Source organism: Pogoniulus pusillus, chromosome 4 (assembly GCF_015220805.1).
Source record: "Pogoniulus pusillus isolate bPogPus1 chromosome 4, bPogPus1.pri, whole genome shotgun sequence".
In the NCBI taxonomy this organism is placed as follows: Eukaryota; Metazoa; Chordata; class Aves; order Piciformes; family Lybiidae; genus Pogoniulus; species Pogoniulus pusillus.
The window spans coordinates 31017056-31037287 of NC_087267.1; the positions used below are offsets into that span (position 1 = coordinate 31017056).

General features: G+C 46.7%; 1 long non-coding RNA gene across 2 annotated transcripts in view; it reads left to right on the forward strand.

Moving 5' to 3' along the window:
* The window catches only part of LOC135175130 (uncharacterized), a 38676-nt gene extending 23771 nt beyond the window's left edge, over positions 1–14905 (forward strand). The window contains exons 1-3 of one of the 2 annotated variants that reach the window (XR_010302258.1): positions 6433–6514; positions 7971–8031; positions 13853–14905. This is a non-coding gene — a long non-coding RNA (uncharacterized LOC135175130). Of the gene's footprint in view, positions 1–6432; positions 6515–7970; positions 8032–13852 lie in introns of those variants that run through there. The other variant, XR_010302257.1, reaches the window with a different exon arrangement.
* Positions 14906–20232: the final 5327 nt, after the last annotated feature.

The following is a 20232-nucleotide window of genomic DNA, read 5'->3' on the forward strand; positions in this document are numbered from 1 at the left end:
AGGCAAAAGGTCAAATGAGTAAGGGTGAATATCTAATGATAGCATGTGCTGTAGAGGAGAAAATTAAATTCTACTGAAAAAGAAATAAAGAATAGCAAAACCTGCAGCCTATGGAAGGATTAGATGAAAAAGGACTATCAGAAGACACGTGGGTCCCCTGCTTACTGCTGAATGAAAGTTAATGGCAAGCAGTGCCAAGAAGGCTGAAGTACAGAATGCCAATGCTTCTTTTGCCTCAGCTTTAAGTGCACCAGTAGTGATCAAACAGCTAATGTAATAGAGGGGAAATGGTACAAATTCAGGCTGAAAGGAATAGGAAACCTGTTAGAAAGTACAGCAACACGTAAAATAGTTTGAAAATGGAGGAGCCAGATGAAAACTGAAAGTTGAATCCTCTCCAAGGATACTTTTAAGAACTGGCTGTGCAACTTCAAAGTAGAACTGAGGGACTAAGAAATTACATAAAAGGAAATTGTATCTCCTGCTGAGGGGAGGCAGAAGGAGGCTCTGGTAAATGCACGTTATTCACCTTAATCCTGATTCCAAGAAGTAGTGCTGGAACAAGAAACATCCTATTTTTAAGTGATTCAAAGATAACAAATATACAAGTTACAGCCACTGTAGATTTGTCATATGCTAATAACGTGTATTGATGGTTTTGATACATGAGATTTACATGAGATTTTCCATAGTAAACTGGGTGCATAGTATGTAGAAAAGGATGAGGGTGAGCACAAGTTTGGTTTGGAGATCAACAACTGCAACTAGGTCACTGTCCAAAGGAGCTTATGGATCAGTTGCAGAGTGGGACCAGGGACCTATCAACATTTTCACCCACAGCTTGGGTGAATAAAGGGTTTCTGCATTAGGTTTTCAAAATTTCATGGAGGTGGAGCAGTTACTGTCAGCGTTTTCCAAGTTCCCTTCCTCAGATGCAGCTAGCAATGCCTGATCCACAAAAAATTACTATGCAGTGTGAAAATTAACTCATGACCACTGTCAAGGAACTCAGATATAGCAAATGAGGAAAATGTTTCTTGTAAACCTTTGTCTAATATTAAAACACTGTTCTTCTGGAAAGAACATTTTAATGGGACTCTGTAGGTGAAAACTACATTAAAAGCAATTATCTCTGTAATTACTATCTTGCTTTCTTGACCTCAAAAACCACCGTCCTGCACTCTTAAGGAATTATTCCTGGGACAGATGCCTATGTAAATGGGGTCAAATATGGGAGACGTTTCAGTTCAGCAGATAACAGGAAAGTAGAGTGATCAAAGACAGCATGTATTTTAACTCGCTGAGGAATTGTGTAGAGGCTGAGCTCACAGCATTTCTCACCCCTGCAGCTCTGCGTGCTCACATGATAACCACGTCTGTGGCACTGAACAGCCAGTATTGAGGCTACCTGACTGCAGCAGTGCTATGAACTGCTTCCAAACACTGCATTGTTTATGACTGCAAGCAAACGGAGCTCGTGCTACCACCCGCCATGGTACCGGGCACTTAGAGTATCCTGGCAGCAGCCTTTGTGTCAAAAGACAGATGATGACCCTCATCCCAGATGTTCATGCAGGCTGCAGCTTTCCAGAAAGACATACTAAACAAAAAAATTGTCTACTCTTTAGGTATGACTAGATTAATATTTATGGTGCATCCCTGCTACCTACCAGCAACAGCAATGCTGGGGAGAGCCAGAGTGACTCCAATCATGTTAGGGCAGATGTGGCTCTGGTTTGGCCCACATGTCTGGAGCTGTTACAGCAGTACTCTCATACCTGGGGCTGATGCTAAGTGCTAAGGGGCTGATGTGGCTGAGGATCCAGAACCAGTTCGATGTTGGAAAGGTTCAGATGCTCAGACCTAGAGCTTAGGATGAGATGTCCCCATCGCAGCTCCTATTTGAATCGCTTTAACCATTGCATCTAGTTAAACAAGAGTGCCCAAAGTACTGATAGCTGTGCCTGTCCTATAATGCTTAACTGGGGAATCTGGGCATGAAACAAAGTGGGCAACTAAACTGGTGAAGGATCTAGAGAATAAGTCTTAAAAGGAGCAGCTGAAGGAACTGAGATTGTTTAGTCTGGAGAAGAGAGGGCTGAGAGGAGACCTCATTGCTCTCCACAACTACCTGAAAGGATACTGTAATGAGGCAGGGATTGGTCTCTTCTCCATAGTATCAAGTGACAGAATGAGAGGAAAGGACCTGGTGGTGGTAGGTTGATAGTGTTAGGTCTAGTCATGTCATAAAGAGCTGACATGGCAGGGCTGAAGAGACTGCTCTGATTATTCCTTAGAGGTAAGAGCTTTAAACTGCCCCTAATATGCTGGGGCAGACAAGGCTGAAGGCCCTGGGGAGAATTGCAGCCCATCAAGAATGAGGAATCAGGGAACATGCAAGGAAGGGTGCTCTTGGTCTCTATTTTTGACTGAAACTGAGGGTAGATGGTTGAAAACAGCATATGTGGCATGGTTTATCTAGAAGTATGACAGCTACCTGTAAGTAGGTATATGTTAAGCATGTGTGATGGTTTGGGTGTTACCCACCCCCCACACTTTGGAAATCACCCAGACTAGACTCAGCCAGCTCTGGAAATTGAATGGAGCTTATTATCTACAGCTTAGCAGAATATACAAGCAGCTATTTACAGTATATACAGTTATATACAGAAATATACAAGCTAAAAGGTAATACAGAAACACAACTCCCCTCCCAGAAACCTGAGTCCCAAGGAAGGGCTCCCAACTGCCCCTTCACCTTCCCTCTGTCCCTCTCAACCTTACCCCAGTCCCAAGGAAGAATGAAGGTTTGGCCAGGGGGTTAGGAAGCAAAGTGGATTAATCAAAGATACTAGAGAGCCATGCAGCTCAGCCAGCTCCCCAGCAGAAGTAGAAGCAAGTGCCTTATGTATGTTTTGATTCTTCTACGTCTCAGCAAGCCAATGAGTGAAGTAGACATCAGCCTTGTTTTCCTTCCACAGCCTATAATCTAGTTCTTCTCACCAAAACATTCTAGCTAGGCTCAAACTAGCACAGCATGTCAACTTGACACAACATGGTTGCAGTAATCTCTCCATGCTCTTAGGCAGGAGGGAATTACCTTACCCAAGTTGCAATTCCTGGTCACACTGGCAGTGAAGCTGCTCATAGATAGTGTCAAGGGACTTCTCCAGTGACAAAAAAATGCAGATTTCAGAAGAGTAAAAAAATCCTTCACTTCCTCTATCTGCTTAGTTAATTTCTGTTATCCTTGGAGCTTTTTCTGGCTGTCAGCAAGGACAGAGACTCTGTGGCATGCTAGAGCTGGAGAGGACACTGCCAGTTCTATTCATTGGTCTGACTTCTGAAAAGCTGAAGAGGAACTATTTTATTTCTGGTTACATTTTCAATCCTCTTTCATGCAGAAAAGGTTTTTCCTTCACTCTGCCTGGCAGTGTAATAATCAGAATTCTTTTCACAGATGCCTTTGTACACTGAAATTGGTTTTACAAGCAGACACCTTGGCAGTTATTTTTCTCAGAAAACAATCAGAGGTATTTATTGTCTTTGTATTTGTAACCATAGCAAAATATCCTGCATTATCTTCTGAGATGCTTGTGTGGTAACGCTGGTATTTTCTGCTGGAAATACATCAATGCTTTTGAGTCTATCAACATTTTCACAGTCCCTTTCTTGCAGCTATATTTGAGTTGAATGATACAATCTGCTCAGCAGAATATGGGCTTTGTGTTTTGTAATAACAGTAAGTCCTGTGTTTACAAGATTAGGGCTAGAGATCAGCGTTTTTTGCTTGGTAGATATAGAACAGAAAGGAGCAACATTCTCCTGCCCCAGAAATGTAAATGCCTCCAAGCAATGCTGAATCCCTGGGGTCCATCCCCTGCAAAGAGATGTACCAAACAAAAAGAAAAGTTTTTGAAGGCTGAAAAATAACACCAAAGCATAGCAAACCAAGAAAGTATGTGAGGAAATTGCATCAAGGCACGAGTAAGCTCAAGTATGGCATGAGAAAAGCAAAATTCTTAAGAAAAAGAGGACATATTCTAAGATGCATTACCAGGCAATGTAGACTAAAAGGAAATATACTGGAGGAATATTGGCTTATTGTGTCTCCTGTATTAAATAATTATCTCTCATTAAGACCTTCAGCATAGCATATTTTCTTGCTTAGATTCATGACCTCACTCAATTTCAACTGATTAAACACAAATAAATCAATTTAGGGCAACTTTAAAGATGGCCTGAAAGGGAAAGAATTCATACTGCTTCCGCTTCATTACCAAGTATTTGTTTTTTGATGTCACATGCAGGGCATTAGACTTCCTCTTGGGTTTGCTATTTTCGGTTCCTCATTGCTCTTTGGAGACTTCTAATTGATTTTCAGAAGGCATTTATGTACTTTAGGTGTGTGCATCAGTAATCAGATCATGCAGGTAATTTTTCTGCCAGACTGGAGAGTGAAGAGTTGGTAATACAAAGAGAATGACAGTTGAACAACTGGGAGAAGCAGAGGTCTTTAGTTCAACTGTTTGAAAAAGTTTTACTTTGTTTTCAGTGCTTCTACCTCCAGCTTCCCACAGTGATCTGGGAATATCACTGCCTGCAGGCAGAGGTAGAGCCAGGGAGTTGCACTGTTAAAAGGTCCAACTCTTCAGGCAAAGGCAGAATCTCACATCACCCTCACGCATCTGTAGGGAAGGCTCAAGCTTCTTACATCCTGTGTTATTGGGATGGTAGGCTTAGCAGTTGCTGTTTCTGCTAAAATTGGTGATGAAAGAGAGGGACGCAGACAGTCTCAACAGGGATGAAAGACTTGGAGGTGTCAGAGGGCAACCACAGTCTGCATGTGTAAATACCAACATCTGAGCTGCTCTTCCTTTATAGGCACCAGAGAGAAACAGGCATGGCCTTTATGGAAACTCACTTCATCTTAATGAAGCTGCCTGAAATAGTCCAGTTAAGTCGCACCCATTAAGAGTCCATTTCTCACTCCTCACTAGAAAGGGAGCTCAGAGTGATGAACTCGTCTGTAGATATTTGCACCACAGACATCTAAGAGTAAGGCAGTTGAATCCTTTGATTCCTTCCTCGTTGGCTTCAGTTCCAGCACCTCCTGCTTCTATATGTATATTTTCCTGTCTTCAGAAGTACTCTAAAATAAGCTTCCTCAGGAAAAGAATGAACAAAATCGATCAAAACCGAACAACACACTCTTGATACGGCAAATAGACTCAGGTGAAACGGGGTGAGATGAAAACCTGTCAATATTTGAAGGCCTTATAAATGGATAATTTTAGCACAGTTGTGCTGATTTGCAGCCTGCCTGCTTCTGTAGAGTCCAGGAGTGGCCTCTTACTCCTGTTAGTAGTAGTTACAGTATCACAGTATCATCAGGGGTGGAAGAGACCTCACAGATCATCAAGTCCAACCCTTTACCACAGAGCTCAAGGCTACACCATGGCACCAAGTGCCACATCCAATCCTGCCTTGAACAGCCCCAGGGATGGTGACTCCACCACCTCCCCAGGCAGCCCATTCCAGTGTCCAATGACTCTCTCAGTGAAGAACTTTCTCCTCACCTCCAGCCTAAATTTCCCCTGGCACAGCCTGGGGCTGTGTCCTCTTGTTCTGGTGCTGGCCACCTGAGAGAAGAGAGCAACCTCCTCCTGGCCACAACCACCCCTCAGGTAGTTGTAGACAGCAATAAGGTCACCCCTGAGCCTCCTCTTCTCCAGGCTAAACAACCCCAGCTCCCTCAGCCTCTCCTCGTAGGGCTGTGCTCAAGGCCTCTCACCAGCCTCGTCGCCCTTCTCTGGACACGCTCAAGCATCTCAATGTACCTCCTAAACTGGGGGGCCCAGAACTGAACACAGCACTCAAGGTGTGGTCTAACCAGTGCAGAGTACAGGGGCAGAATGACCTCCCTGCTCCTGCTGACCACACCATTCCTGATGCAGGCCAGGATGCCACTGGCTCTCTTGGCCACCTGGACACACTGCTGGCTCATGTTCAGGTGGGTATCAATCAGCACCCCCAGATCCCTCTCTGTCTGGCTGCTCTCCAGCCACTCCGACCCCAGCCTGTATCTCTGCATGGGGTTGTTGTGGCCAAAGTGCAGCACCCTGCACTTGGAGCTATTGAACCCCATCCCATGTTGTGTCAAGTTGACATGCTGTGCTAGTTTGAGCCTAGCTAGAATGTTTTGGTGAGAAGAACTAGATTATAGGCTGTGGAAGGAAAACAAGGCTGATGTCTACTTCACTCATTGGCTTGCTGAGATGTATAAGAATCAAAACATACATAAGGCACTTGCTTCTACTTCTGCTCCCATTGTTGATTTCTACCATGTTGCAGACTTGCAAATTGTTTTGCAGTCAAAGAAATTGACCTTTGAGGGTGTACATGCTCCAGAAAACCTGTTGATTGCCCTGAAAACTGAAGCCACTCAACCAGAGGCCAAGCCATGCTCACAGTCACAGTGCAATGCTCTCCTGGCATCTCTCTTCCTCTGGAGGTTTGAAACTATCCTACTCATACAAGCTCTTTCCTGTATTTCAGTTTTCTTCCACTGTTTTTTGGCTTTTGTCTTTGGAAGGATATTATTTAAGGGCTGGGTGGTTCTCCAGCTGCTCTGAACTCTTTTCTCCCTGGATATTGAACTTCTGGTGAGACTGATTTGACATAGCAGAACTGAAAGCTGAGATAGAGAGCAAAGTACGTGATATGTGATCCAAACTCCTTAGAATAAACAGCTTAGGCATTACTACTGAAAGGAAGTGGTCTGTGCTCCTTGGCCCATTACAGTTGGAAGGAAACTTTACAGGACTTAGGAATCGCAGAAGAGAGAATCAAAATAGATCCAAACAGTAATTTAAAGAGAGATTTTTAAGACATGAAGGAAAAGCCAGGTTATTGTCCATGGCTGGCCACAAACATGAAAGTTGTGTTCTCAGTTGATTGATGTGGACACTGGAATGGGCTGCCCGGGGAGGTGGTGGAGTTGCCATCCCTGGGGCAGTTCAAGGCAAGGTTGGAGGTGGCACTTGGTGCCATGGTCTAGCCTTGAGCTCTGTGGTAAAGGGTTGGACTTGATCTGTGAGGTCTCTTCCAACCCTGATGATACTGTGATACTGTGATGTCACAAAGGTAGGATTTAGTACAACACTCAGAGCCTGGCAGGAATCAGAACCTAAAACTGCACAATGAAAATCCATATCTCAAGGTTAATGGAATCCTCACAACAAAAGACCCCCATGCTTGAGGTAAATGGCAGTTGGTGGGGCCTGAAGGACCCTCCTCCTGCAGCAAAGCCACATGCTATGGTGAAGGGGGCAAGTAGGCTTGATAGAATGGTTTAGGTTGGAAGGGACCTCAAAGATCATCTAGTTCCAACCCCCTGCCATTGGCAGGGACACCTCCCGCTAGAACAGGTCACTCAAGGCCTCATCTAACCTGGTCTTGATCACCTCCAGGGAGAGAGCATCCACAACCTCCCTGGGCAACCTGCTCCTGTATTTCACCACATATCACAGTATCATCAGGGTTGGAAGAGACCTCACAGATCATCAAGTCCAACCCTTTACCACAGAGCTCAAGGCCAGACCATGGCACCAAGTGCCACATCCAATCCTGCCTTGAACAGCCCCAGGGACGGCGACTCCACCACCTCCCCGGGCATCGCTCTGCAGAGGACAGCAGGGCTCTGGGGCTGCAGGTGAAGTCTCAATAGCACTTTGGGAGCAGTGACCTGCAAATGTTTATTGTCTAGTCTGTAAGGCCTCTTTTCTGTTGTCAGTTTTGTTTTGGGCAGGGGTTGTGGTGTGCTTTTTCACTATATCACCCTGTTCTTTGGGGAGAAGCTTCAGAGAATCACCTGATTCATCTTCACTCAAACACACATTGCTTTGTGTCTACTGCTGCATCCTCCCCCCCCCCCCCCCCCCCCCCCCCCCCCTTTTTTTTTGTCTCAGATGAAGCCTAATGGATCCAGCCTTCTTGGTCCCTTCACATAGCAGTCCCAAAGAATTGCTAGTAAGTCATAATTTCACATTCAAGTTTTTGAGATCCAGGGGAAGGTCTAAGGTACAGTAATCTGGAAGATGTGTGCTACCAATTTGTGCAATGACATTTAAACTGGGCTCTAGTGACTGGAAGCTGATCCTGGTTAAATTTAAGCTAGCAGGAAAAGGACTTTCAGCAGAGCATCATAAAAAGTCTGGGTTAGAGTGATGGAATATTCTGTGTCAATTGAAAGTGACACACCCTCTTTTGGAGAGGTGAATGCTTAAATGTGTGTTCTGGTCTTCACATCTATGGAGGAATTCTCCTTTACAGGCATTTTCCCCCAGGTTTGAATACTTTGGAAATTATTTGTTCTAACTGAAACAAGTATTAGCACAGTGCAGTCCACAGGAAAGTGCTGTGATGTGGGGCATGCTAAGGACAAGATGGTTGTTATCTCCCTCCCATATTTGTACACCTCATGAATATGGTGAACATGATGATGTCAGAGCTGCATTTGGCAGACTCGTATGACTCCTAAGGAGCTGACTGGAGGAGACAACTCCCACAAATGTAGCCCATTAGGGTATCCTTTGGCTGATATACATAAAGCAATCTCTATGCAGTACCCTGTTAAATGCTCCTTTGCATTTCCTTAGTCAAGCAAACAGATTTTCCCAAGAACACAGAAGAGAGTTTAGGAGCAGATCTGCTTTCCAGTCTGGGAATGGAGGATGCTGATGCTATGGCACATGCAAGAGAGATGATCGAGTTACACCAAACCCCACTGCTCCACCTTAAATCTGTCTCTAGCAGCAGGAACGCACAGCACCTGAATCGCAGCACACCCATGCAATGCCACAGGCTTGGGGAGGAGTGGCAGGAAATCTCCTAGCAGAAGGGGGATGTTCACCACAGATGGCTGAACAGAGCCAGCAGTGTGCTCAGGTGGCTAAGAAGGCCAACAGCATCCTGGCCTGCATCAGGAACAGTGTGGCAAACAGAACCAGGGAAGTGATTGTTGCCCTGTACTCAGCACTGGTGAGGGCACAGCCTGAGTACCATGTTTAGTTTTGAGGCTGTGATGGTTTGGGTGTTCCCTGCCCCACCACACTTTAGAAATACCCAGACTAGACTCAGCCAGCTCTGGGAATAAGAATGAAGCTATTTATTTACAGCTAGCACAATATACAAGCAGATATTCACAGTATATACAGTTATAGACAGAAATATGCAAGGTAAAAGGTAATACAGGAACACAACTCCCCTCCCAGAAACCTGAGTCCCCAGGAGGGGCTCTCAACCACCCCTGCACCTTCCCCCTGCCCCTCTCAACCTTACCCCAGTCCCAAGGAAGAATGGAGGTTTGGCCAAGAGGTTAAGAAACAAAGGTGGGTTAGGCCAAATGGAAGGTGAGGTTAGGGAGTAAGATGCAGCTCAGTCAGCAGCCCAAGCGAGAGTGAGACAAAATGGCAAGAGTGTTATCTAATGTTTTCATTTCTTCTTCCCAAATTCCTCAGTGAGACTTCTGAGGGAAGCAGACACCACCATTGTTTTCCTTTCACAGCCTATAATCTACTTTTTCTCACCAAAACATTCTAGCTTGCTTCAAACTAGCACAGAGGCCCTTCCTACAAGAAAGCTAATGAGGTCCTGGAGTTGATCCAGAGAAAGGCAATGAAGCTGGTGAAGGGTCTAGAGAGCAAGTCTTATGAGGAGTGGCTGAGGGAACGGGGGAGACCATATTGCTTTCTACTACTGGCCTGAAAGGAGGTCGTAGTGAGGTGGATGTTGGTGTCTTGGCCCTAGTAACAAGAGAAAGGACAGGAGAAAATGGCCTCAAGTTGCACCAGGGGAGGTTTAGATCAGATATTAGAAGAAAATTCTTCCCTGAAAGTGTGATGGAATAGTGGAACAGGCTGCCCAGGGTGATGGTTGCATCCCTATCCCTGGAGGTGTTTGAAAGTTGCAACAATGTGGTGCTAAAGGACGTGGTTTAGCACCAGACTTCATAGTGTTAGATAATGCTTGGACTCGATGATCTTAAAGGTCTTTTCCCACTAGAGCAATTCTATGACTCTATGTACAAGAAGTCAACTCAGAGGACACTTGAAGGTCACTTGTTTTCTTTTAACACTATTTTAGTAGAGATGGAAATTGTAAGGACAAGACAGACTTCTTTCACAGAGAAACTTCTTGCAGTCACCTGAACCAGTCTTCATCCTTAAACCTCCAAATGGAAAGGGCTTTGCCTCCCTCCATCAAGGATTGATATGTCCTGAAGGTGTAGACCCAAGTGGAAATGGCAACAGTGCCTTTTCCAGTGCCTCACTGGGGGTGAAGCACAAACTTTGGGACACAAACATGTAAGAGATGTGGTCATTCTCAGTAACATCTTCACAGCCATGGTCTGTGCTCAAGCCCTGCCTCTGCCTTAACATCCACCTGCTCACAGCAGGGGTTGCTCCATTGCCCCTTTCTCCCAAACAGGGAGGCCAGCAGGAGACAGACCTGTGGCACAGGGGGTCTCACTTGCACCCAAAGGAAACAATTGCAAGGCAGAGTTTAAGGGCAGATGCTTAGCATCATCTATGAGTGAAAAATCAAGCAGAGCAGACTAAATAGATTGCACTAATTAAGAGATGCAATATCCAGAGGAGAACAAGACAGTATTTTCTTTGGGGAATCACTGTTGCCCAGGTGAAAAATAAGGTTTTCCCAACTAATCTGTCATGGCTAATGTCCTTGCAGATATGCTTAGGAATAAATTAAGCAAAATTACTGGTTTGGGTTTGTATCTGCTCAGTTATCTCACACCCTCCAAGGCTTTTCCTATTTCAGCTCACTCATTAAAAGAATGAGCAAAAAATACACTTGGTAATTGAAATAAAAACTTATACTGTTTTCCCAGCACATGGAAAGGTGGTAAGCTGCCTTGCATTCAGTTAGGCAAGAGCTAAGCCTTGTCATGCAACCATTGTTTCAAAGGCTTTGTTCAACACCCTTCTGGCCGGGAGGTTGCCTTGGTTGCCTTCAAATTCAACGCTGCCCAACACGATTCATGGCATCACTGGAGCAGACCAGGAGTCCTGATCCTTTTGGTATTGCAACTGCTGACAGCTGTATCAAAACGGTGACTGCTGGTGCTGGTAACATGTGCCACTGCTTGTGCTTCTTAACAATGCACCAGCAGGACCTGAACGTGGGGCAGGGCAGGGATACAGAGATGAGAAACGAAACAGCACTATCAGGAAGAGGGCAACAGGCTTGCTGCTGTGTTCAAGCCTTTCAAACACTTCTGGGTGAACGGCAGTGCAGTGTGTTGCATGTAGCTAAACACTGCAGACATCTTTGGTTTATGAAGTTTAGTGCTTCTCTCTGGTGTGCTGGAAACCCCACCACACTTGCCACAAACAAATGCAACATTAAGGGAACAATCAGAAGTGGAGGTCACTTTTCTGGCTGAAATTCGGAGGAGTTTTAATGCTGCCACTTGAATTCCTCCGAATATTGCAGAATCAGACTCGGCTCTGGTAAATCATCTCTGCGGGTGAGGAGCGGAAGGATGTCACTGTCAGCTGTCCCACTGCAGGGTTGGTGTTGCTAGTTAGAAGCAAGCTGGAATGTTTTGGTAAAAGAACTTGATAACAGGCAGTGGAATGAAAACAATTGTGTCTCCTTCTCTCACAGTTATGCTGAGAACTCTGGGAAGAAGAAGTAAACTTTCTCCATTTTGTCTTTCATTCTGCCTTTGCCTTCAGACCTGGTCACATCTCATTAACCTTGCTCCTACTAACCTTGCTCCCTAACCTCTTGGCTGCACCTCTCTTCTTCCTCAGAACTGGGGTAAGGTTGAGAGGGCCGGGGGGAGGTGTTGGGGTGGTTTGAGAGCTCCTCCTGGGGACTCAGGTTTCTGGGAGGGGAGTTGTGCTTTTGTATTGTTTATCCTTTGTATATTTCTGTGTATAATTGTATATAACTGTATATATTGTAAATAGCTGCTTGTAAATTCTGCTAGCTGTAAATGAATTGCTTCATCTGTATTCCCAGGGTCCATCTGAGTTAGCTGGGGCAAATACAAAGTGTGGGGGGGCGGGTAAGAGCCCAAACCATCACAGTCAGGAAAAGGTTGAGCATTCGTTTCTCCTCTCCTGATGCCCAAATCACTGAGCTACCAGATGGGAGGAGGCCCCAAACTTCCGATCACATCAGCTGCCCTGGCAGTAGGAGGCTTCATTCCTGGGTCCATGGGGCTGTATTCTCTCCAACAACACTAGAGATCTGTCCTCGGTCCAAGCCACCTGCTGCCAGCTCCATTGCCCTCATGCAAAGTACCATTTACAGAAACATGTTTTCCCTTTGGCCTCTTCCTTTGTGCAGAGTCTTCACAGTTAGTGATCTGTGTTTTGGCTGCTTAGTAGATGAGTCCGTTTAGAGATTCAAATTTTCTTCAGCTTGTTTGTTTGGCATCCAAGTGTTTAATCAGTGATTGCACCTAAGGGTGGTTTGCATTTTCATTATCTACTTAATCAGACGAAGGAAGGCTCTTTTATTTGGGTTTTAATTTTATTTATTCTCAATTACCAAAATGCATAGACTTGTTGCACTAAAGGTGCAGAGCCTTGTACCTCCTAGGCAGGAGCAGGCAATGATGCCAGGGGAAATGTAGCAGATCCGTTCAGATCTGGTTATAAAGCTAAGAGGCACTGACATTATGAAAGTGATAAATGCCAGCTGCTAACTCGCTGAACCCTCTGCCAGCTTTGGCTGACTGGAAATGCACTTATTAGAAAAACTTATCCCCATTCATTTTTAGAGATAAATACATAAATTAATACAAGTAATTATTACATGGAGGCTTTGTTTCTTTGAGGCTAGTATTGATTTAAACAAAGCACAGAGCTGCAGCATAAGAAGTTCCACCACAGCACAAGGGGGAACTTCTTTACTGTAGGGGTCACAGAGCACTGGAACAGGCTCCTCAGAAAGGTTGTGGAGTCTCCTTCTCTGGAGACTTTCAAGGCCTGTCTGAATGTGTTCCTCTGTGATCTGTGTTAGATAGCATTGTCCTGCTCTTGCAGGGGAGTTGGACTCTATCTCCTTGGGTCTCTTCCAACCCCCTAATATCCTGTGATAGGATAAAAGAGAAAAAAAGTAAATATAAATCCCCTTGAATGGTTTTCTACTCAAGCCATCTGCTTCTCAGCTGGATTTCTCCTGCCCTTGCAGAAGGAACACATTCCTGGCTGGACACCAGGCACTAGGAGAAGGACCCAATTTTATAGCAACGTCCTCACAACTGGTTTTAGGTCAGCAACAACTCATCAGTTTTATTGCTTTAATATCCTCTTCGTGGCTTTCTGTGGCATTGCTATCCCTTTGGGGAACTGAGGCTGTGCTCCATTATTTTCCCTACTGCTACAAAGAATTAGACACTAACACCCCTACAGTTTTCCCTCTTCACTAAGTGAGCCCCTGTTAGCCACCTGCTCTCCCACGGGATAAGGTCACTGGGAACTAGCATCCAGTGTTGACGACTGTGAAATCCAGTGTCCCAGTGATGTGGTCCCTGCAGGTGACTGCAGTGGTGGGGCTGCACCACTCTTCTTCTGCTGCATTTGTTGCTGCCATGTCCCTGTCATAGTGTTTACCACCACTATCCTCTGGCCACCAGCCCACTAACATTCTGGCAGCCATCTGTTTACTGACTGCAGGGCTGCCTTCTGATCTGGGAAAGACGAGGTGGGAGGTTTGGGGTCACTTTGGAGATGTGACTGCATTTGCAAGTTCCTGTGCTATCCTCTAAGCCCAAGACAGATGCTCATGTGCTCTGTCCTGCTTCTTCCACCAGAACCCAGGACAACAGATGAGAACTTCCAAGACACCCTCTTCTTGCATTGCAGCCAACACTTGATTTGAGGAGGGCTCTTCATCAGCATCAGAGAGCCCTGCTATGACATTACTTCAAGTGCCAAATAGTTCTATTGAATTTAAACCCTGGAGACTTCCTTGGCGAGGCCAGGGCCCTTTGTGCAATCACTCCTTGTCCTCCAAAGGCAATTGGACACCATTTGAGGCTCCAGGCAGACCCTTGTCACAGGCAGGGAACAAAACTGCTGCTCCTTCTGAAATGCCTGAGTTCCTCATTTGGGGTGTGCAGCTTTGAGGTCCTGTCACTTGGCATAGGCTACCTCCAGTCTTTCTGCCTGTCAAGGGTTAGGGCTGGAATGGGCATTTAATGAGTGACAGATGTTCTCTATCAACATCTCTCCCTTCCCAAAGGGAAGAGAAAGGGAATAAGGGAGAAAGACTTAGGGACTGGAAAAAAACCTGAAACTACTTTAAAGAAAATATTAAAAAGAAAGTAAAATATATACAAAACCAATGCAGAACAGTTTTGCACAGACCTTTGTTACAGTTGGCTGAGACCACCTTTTTTAATAGAAAAGAAAAATATTAAAGCAGTGATCCTGCAGCATTGTGAAAAATAATGGTGGAGAGAAGAAGGGAAATATTATAGTAGTATTTATTTAAACCAGGATTTGGTCTTCTCCTGGGACTGTTGACAGGTGGTGTCAATTAGCTGCACAGCAGCAGTGGTACTGATGTTGGGGCCTTCTGCTTTGACTTTTAAAGGCAGAATGCAAGTCAGCCCTGGTTTTGCATAGCTAGGTCCACTGAGGATGCTCTGCTGTCAGAGCCACCGAAATCTAACTCTGCAGAAAGTTGTGTCCTAAGGACAGCCTGAACTGAGTAGAGACTTCCAGGCACCATCCCACCAAAGTTGGCTTAGCTGAAGGTTTGTCAGCAGCTGAATAGGTGTGGTTAGAAATAGCTTCATGGCTGACTCACTCAATGCTCTATCACACTTCATACCATCCAGCAAGAGTTCCCATTCAGCTACTTTGCTCCCAAGAAGCAGAACTTGGGGCAAGAGTGGCTGGAATGTCAGAAACTGCCCTCAGAAAGGGCTTTTAAACTGGGAGGGCTGGTTCTAGTCTCCCTGCCAGAAGGGACTTTTCAATCTGTGGAGGTCATCACTTGTCCCTACCATCTTTTGGGCTGTCTGCACCTATTGGCAGAGGAAGACCTGGCAGTTCTGCCTATTGATAGGGCTCTCCCAGCCACCTGGCCCACAGATCTTCAGATGTCAGCTTTCCTGCTTCTGCCAGATGGAGCTAATGGAGGAAAAAAATATTTCACAAAAATAGTTTCTTTCTTCATGGCTTTGAACGGCTGTGTGGCACTTGTGCTTCTGCTGAGTCTGGCTTTAGGTACAGCTAGCTGCTCCATGTAAGGAGAGTATTACTTCTTCCTAGAACAGGTTGTCCATGCAATGGATAGGCTTTGTATGTAATGATTCAAGCTCTGTATAAAAAAAACCAACAAAGCAAAACCCAAACCTGCTGAGCTGGGGTGGAGGCAGTACAAGGCTGAGTCATTGTGCTAGTTAGAAGCAAGCTAGAATGTTTTGGTAAAAGAACTTGATAACAGGCAGTGGAATGAAAACAATTGGTGTCAACTTCTCTCACAGTCTCGCTGAGAACTCTGGGAAGAAGAAGTAAACTTTCTCCATTTTTGTCTTTTTCTTCTGCCTGTGCCTTCAGACCTGGTCACATCTCATTAACCTTGCTCCCACTAACCTTGCTCCCTAACCTCTTGGCTGCACCTCTCTTCTTCCTGAGAACTGGGGTAAGGTTGAGAGGGCCGGGGGAGGTGTTGGGGTGGTTTGAAAGCCCTTCCTGGGGACTCAGGTTTCTGGGAGGGGAGTTGTGCTTCTGTATTGTTTATCCTTTGTATACTTCTATATATAATTGTATATAACTGTATATATTGTAAATAGCTGCTTGTAAATTCTGCTAGCTGTAAATGAATTGCTTCATCTATATTCCCAGGGTCCGTCTGAGTTAGCTGGGGCAAATACAAAGTGTGGGGGGGTGGGTAAGAGCCCAAACCATCACATTTTTAATTGGCGCCCAACGTGGGTAAGAGCCCAAACCATCACAGTCATGCAGATGACAGCCCAGGAGAAGGTCCCAACTGGCCCTGCTCCAGTCACACAGAGCCCCTGTCAAGCCAAGTATCTGTGATGCACCGAAGGATGACTGTCACAGTGATGTCTCCATGCTCCAGCCCTGGGTGCAGGAGGAGGTCCAGGACAGGCCATGAAGGTGGAGGCATGAAAACAGAAGCAGGAGGAGGAAAGGGAGCAGAGGAAGTTGTCACTGGTCTGGCCCACTGAAGGTTAAACACAGTACATGAAATTCAAAGAAACAGGTAAGACTAGTATTCAAAACTTGTAGGGCCTTTTTCCTCCTCCTCTGATCCTGTGAGATTTGCCCAAGGAGAGCAGGCATGAGTATGAGCTAGTAGGAAAGGCAAAAGCAGTGCATCCAGCCCAACCCCTGCACTCCAGTTCCTAATGAAGTTCATGCAAATTTTAGCTAGTGATTGAGATGGCTGGAGCTTCCTCCACCTGCTTTTCCCACTGGCTTATTTCTAATAGAAGCTGTAATGAGGCACCCTGGAGGACAGGATCACTTCGTTTTCTTTACAGTAATCACAGTTTTGATGCTCTGTAATATAATAAGAGCAAGAAGGGAATGGCAACTGGAATGGCTCACCAGCTTGTCAGACCCGATGAGCTTCAGCACAGTGGCCAGGCCAGCCCTGTCCTGCCAAGCTAGGAACACAGCTTTGCAGTCCTGTCTTGCAATAGAAGCTACCTATTGTCATCCTCACTGGTTGAGGCACAACAGCTGCCCTGTGGCCACACACCTCTGTGCCCTGGTTGCTCTATGGCACCTCTTGCAGCATGCAACAACCCAGCAGACAGGGAATGCTGGCAGCTGCCAGAGGGAAAAGCACCTTAATTCAGCTCCTGCTGAATCATCCCAGCCTCTTCAAGAGCCCATGGTCACCCAAATGTGTGTCCAGCACAGCCCATGCATCTCACAGCAGTGAACCTAGAGCACAGAGGAACATCTAGCCTTGAAAAGTCTTGACTTGTGTCACTGAGCACTTTAAGCTTGGAAATTTTACCTGCAGCCCATGAACACGGAGCATGGTGCACCTGTTTATGTATTTAATACATGAACTTCCCTGCACCTATCTCTGCAAAAGAAATAACCTCCCTCCAGCACTGTGCTGACCAGTGACCACTTATTTCACTCCCTTAACATCTGAGCTGGGCTAGTGTTCAAAGGCTGCAGCTCATGTGTGTGCATGTGTGTACCAGGTACAGAGCAGAGCTCACCCAAGCTGCATCCTCACCTACTCCTTCTCTGAAAAGCAAAAAACCCTTTTTTACTGATTGAAAGGCCAGAAAAGTGCCTGGCCCTTCTTCTTCCTGGGCAGCTGGCCTGCACTGCTGGCACAGGACAACTCTGCTGCTTTGTCTTTTCCTTCTGAACCTGCAGAAAAAGAACAGAAGTGAGGAGGAACCAGAAGCCCACAGACACCTCTCACTGGGTTTTCCTGGGGGTTTGCAGGGAAAAGCAGGGCTTGAGGAGAGCAGCTACAGACCACGCACAGTCTCTCAGGGGTTTAGTGTCCACTCACTCTCTCTCTCCAGCACTGAGCACTGGCTGCTCTGGGGATGCACACTCTGGGGACGTTGCCTCCAGCCCTGCAGGAAGTAAATTAGCCCAGGCTGCCACCTTCTCCTGGCAGGGGCTGTCATTCAGCTGGTTTCACCTTTCTAACACTCACATTTGCAGCTTCATCAAGAAAGCAGCTTCAGTACCATTACCTCTGCCTTAATTTTCACCAGTGGTAACTTCTTTACCTCTTCCCCGTTGAGGCATCCTGCCCTGCCGTGCTCAGCCACTTCTCAAAGTCTGGTTTAGCATTTTGTGGAAACCTCAGCCCCCTGTGAAGCACAGCAGAAGCCATGCTGCTCAGGTCTAGCAGCATGCATGTGTGAAGGAGGGAATCAAACAGGGTACCTCACACCAGGAGATGTCCTGGAGGAACCTCAGCAGGCAAAAAGTACTTGGGCCAAGCCATGGCCCCAGTAGCTCTGCAGCAGGCAGCTGTTGGACTCTTACCTGAAGTGTCAGTTCCAACAACAACATGGCAAAGTATGAATCCGGTCTCTAATGATACAAAAATCACTTTTTTCCCCCCTTTAATTGTGTTTTCTTCAGCAGCATTTTGAACTGTCATTCATATCCCTCTTCGGTGACACCCCTTCAGTGCTCTCTGGCATCTCTCAGCTGCCACATGTAGGGTGCCTGCTAGGCACCTGGCAATGATCTCTTTCCATGCCTTTATCCCTCCTGCACTACCCACAGCCCAGCACTGCTGCAGAGGAGGGCCAGGCTCATGGCCTGTGATTCTCATTGCTCGGGCAAATGATGCCACAGCAGGACCCAGTTCTGATGTCTCAGCTGCCATGAAGCTAGCACTGTTCTTGCGTGTCACCGCAGGGGAGAGAGGTAACACCTTGTGCTGGGGTACTTTTCCTGTGTCCACTGTCTGGACAACCATGGCTTGTGTCAGAGCAGCAACAGGGCCACACACCTCCAGCCATTGCCAAGTGCTAATGTCCCATCCCTCATCTGCCTACATTCCTGAAGGATTAAACTTTCCACTACCTTTTATCTCACTCCATTTTCTCTCTTTGCAAACCTAGACTAGTACCACATTCTCCAGTAATCACAGCTAGTCACTCTGATCTAACTTCCACCCACAATACAAAAGCAAGTCCTGTGTGCCTTCTTGTGCACCACGGTGTGCCTGCTGGTGATGGTGGATAATTTCCCCTTGCTTCACACAGCTTTCTTGATTCACTAATGTCTCTGCTAAACCAGGATGGCTTTACAGGGCACTTTTCTGTGAGGAAATGATCCTCAGTGGCTGGCTTTTATGTTATTTGCTGTGATGCTCATGTGAGTATCCTCACACCTGAGCACTGTCACAGTATCACAGTATCACAGTATCACCAAGGTTGGAAGAGACCTCACAGATCATCAAGTCCAACCCTTAACCACAGAGCTCAAGGCTACACCATGGCACCAAGTGCCACATCCAACCTTGCCTTGAACTGCCCCAGGGACGACGACTCCACCACCTCCCCAGGCAGCCCATTCCAATGTCCAATGACTCTCTCAGTGAAGAACTTTCTCCTCACCTTGAGCCGAAATTTCCCCTGGCGCAGCCTGAGGCTGTGTCCTCTTGTTCTGGTGCTGGCCACCTGAGAGAAGAGAGCAACCTCCTCCTGGCCACAACCACCCCTCAGGTAGTTGTAGACAACAATAAGGTCACCCCTGAGCCTCCTCTTCTCCAGGCTAAACAATCCCAGCTCCCTCAGCCTCTCCTCGTAGGGCTGTGCTCAAGGCCTCTCACCAGCCTCGTCGCCCTTCTCTGGACACGCTCAAGCATCTCAGTGTCCTTCCTAAACTGGGGGGCCCAGAACTGAACACAGTACTCAAGGTGTGGTCTAACCAGTGCAGAGTACAGGGGCAGAATGACCTCCCTGCTCCTGCTGACCACACCATTCCTGATGCAGGCCAGGATGCCACTGGCTCTCTTGGCCACCTGGGCACACTGCTGGCTCATGTTCAGGCGGGTATCAATCAGCACCCCCAGATCCCTCTCTGTCTGGCTGCTCTCCAGCCACTCCGACCCCAGCCTGTATCTCTGCATGGGGTTGTTGTGGCCAAAGTGCAGCACCCTGCACTTGGAGCTATTGAACCCCATCCCATTGGCCTCTGCCCATCTGTCCAGGTGGTCAAGGTCCCGCTGCAGAGCCCTTCTGCCCTCCAACTCAGTCACATCTGCCCCCAGCTTAGTGTCATCTGCAAACTTGCTGATGACTGACTCGATGCCCTTATCCAGATCATCTATGAAGATGTTAAAGAGGATGGGGCCCAGCACTGATCCCTGAGGGACACCACTAGTGACTGGCCGCCAGCTGGATGTGGCACCATTCACCACCACTCTCTGGGTCCGGCCCTCCAGCCAGTTCCTAACCCAGCACAGAGTGTTACCATCCAAGCCGCGGGCTGACAGCTTAGCCAGCAGTTTGCTGTGGGGGACAGTGTCAAAGGCCTTGCTGAAGTCCAGACAGACCACATCCACAGGCCTCCCCACATCCACCAAGCGGGTCACCTGATCATAGAAGGAGATCAGGTTAGAAAGGCAGGATCTGCCCTTCCTAAACCCATGCTGGCTGGACCTGAGATCTTTGCCATCCCTCAGGTGCGCAGTTATTGGCCCCAAGAGAAC